The 2,310-nt window shown below is 37.9% G+C and overlaps 1 pseudogene; it reads right to left on the bottom strand.

The window, feature by feature from the left end:
- The window catches only part of LOC103608920, an 18,480-nt pseudogene that overhangs the window by 9,874 nt on the left and 6,296 nt on the right, over positions 1-2,310 (bottom strand).

The following is a 2,310-nucleotide window of genomic DNA, read 5'->3' as shown; positions in this document are numbered from 1 at the left end:
TCCCATACTGAGAGAGGGGTGTTCAGATCACCCACTATTAATGTATTAGGTCCTATCTCTTTCTTTAGATCTAAGAGTGTTTGCTTAATATATCTGGGTGCTCTGGTATTGGGTGCATACATGTTTAGGATTGTTATGTCTTCCAGCTGAATAGTTCCCTTTATCATTATATAGTGGCCTTCCTTGTCTTTTTTTTATGTTTTTTGGTTTAAAGTCTATTTTGTCCTATATAAGAATATCTACCCCTGCTTGTTTTTGGTTTCCATCTGCATGGTATATCTTTTTCCATCCCTTTAATTTTAGTCTATGTGTGTCTCTACAGGTGAGGTGGGTCTCTTGAAGACAGCATATACTTGGGTCTAGCTTTTTAATCCAGCCTGTCAGTCTGTGTCTTTTGAATGGGGAGTTTAGTCCATTCACATTGAGTAGTTGTTGACAAGTGTTGCTTAATTCCTGTCATTTAATTGCTCCTTGTTCAGATGGTTTAAATATCTTTTGATCATTATTTCCCCTTTTATTTCCCTTCTTCAATGTTAGTTGGGAATTTAAGGTGGAATGATTTAGCTTCTTGCTCTTTGTTGCCAGCATTTTTGTTTTAACTGCGGGGTTTGCTCTTTCTTGTATATTTCTGATAGTGGTCACCATTATTCAGATTCCAGATGAATGACTCCCTTGAGAATTTCTTGCAGGGCTGGTCGTGTGGTGGTAAACTCCCACAACTTTTGAAATACATTATTTCTCCCTCATTTCTGAAGGAAAGCCTTGCTGGGTAAAGAATTATTGGCTGGCAATTTTTTTCTTTTAGTATTTTAAATGTGTCATTCCACTTTCTTCTGGCCTATAGGGTTTCAGTTGAGAAGTCTGCTGTTAGTTTGATGGGGTTCCCCTAAATGTGACCTGATGCTTTTCTCTTGCTGTTTGCAGAATTCTCTCTTTGTCTTTGAGCTTTGCAAATTTAACTATAATGTGTCTTGGGGAGGATCTTTTGGGGTTGAATCTGTTTGGGGACCTTTGAGCTTCCTGGATCCGAAAGTCTGTGTCCCACCCTACACCTGGGAAGTTTTCTGTTACTATTTCCTTGAGTAGGTTTTCAATACCTTTTCCTTTCTCCTCCCCTTCAGGAATACCCACAATTGAGATGTTAGAGCTCTTGAGGTTGTCTGCTATCTCTCTTAGATTTTCCTCATTATTTTTAATTCTTTTTTTCCTTTTTTCATCTTCCTGAGTTTTTTCAAAAAGACCATCTTCAAGCTCTGAAATTTTTCTTCCTCTTGCTCTACCCTGCTGTTTAAGCNTTGTATATTGACAAAATAAAAATAATAAAAATAAATAAATAAATAAATAAATAAAAATAAAATAAAATTTGCTGAGACTAGATTTGTGACCTAATATTTGGTCTATCCTGGACCGTGAGCTGATGAGAAGAAAGTGTATTCTTTAGCTGTTGGGTGAAATGTTCTGTTTATATCTGCCAAGTCCAGTTGGTCTAGGGTGTAGATTAAATCCTGTGTCTCTTTGTTGACTTGTTGCCTGGAAGTCCTGTCCCATACTGAGAGAGGGGTGTTCAGATCACCCACTATTAATGTATTAGGTCCTATCTCTTTCTTTAGATCTAAGAGTGTTTGCTTAATATATCTGGGTGCTCTGGTATTGGGTGCATACATGTTTAGGATTGTTATGTCTTCCAGCTGAATAGTTCCCTTTATCATTATATAGTGGCCTTCCTTGTCTTTTTTTTTATGTTTTTTGGTTTAAAGTCTATTTTGTCCTATATAAGAATATCTACCCCTGCTTGTTTTTGGTTTCCATCTGCATGGTATATCTTTTTCCATCCCTTTAATTTTAGTCTATGTGTGTCTCTACAGGTGAGGTGGGTCTCTTGAAGACAGCATATACTTGGGTCTAGCTTTTTAATCCAGCCTGTCAGTCTGTGTCTTTTGAATGGGGAGTTTAGTCCATTCACATTGAGTAGTTGTTGACAAGTGTTGCTTAATTCCTGTCATTTAATTGCTCCTTGTTCAGATGGTTTAAATATCTTTTGATCATTATTTCCCCTTTTATTTCCCTTCTTCAATGTTAGTTGGGAATTTAAGGTGGAATGATTTAGCTTCTTGCTCTTTGTTGCCAGCATTTTTGTTTTAACTGTGGGGTTTGCTCATTCTTGTGTATTTCTGATAGTGGTCACCATTTGTGGGGAACTGTGTGTTCTCATGATGACCCCCTGAGTTGCAGAGCCAAAAGGACAGACTGCCAACTTCCTGATGAGGAAGTGGTGGCGGGCTGAGCACGGAAAAAGCTGAGGCTGTGGCC

Source organism: Galeopterus variegatus, unplaced genomic scaffold (genome assembly GCF_000696425.1).
Source record: "Galeopterus variegatus unplaced genomic scaffold, G_variegatus-3.0.2 Scaffold8980, whole genome shotgun sequence".
Classification (NCBI taxonomy): Eukaryota; Metazoa; Chordata; class Mammalia; order Dermoptera; family Cynocephalidae; genus Galeopterus; species Galeopterus variegatus.
Note: the sequence above shows the minus strand (reverse complement) of the source record. Positions and strands in the feature narration are given on the sequence as shown.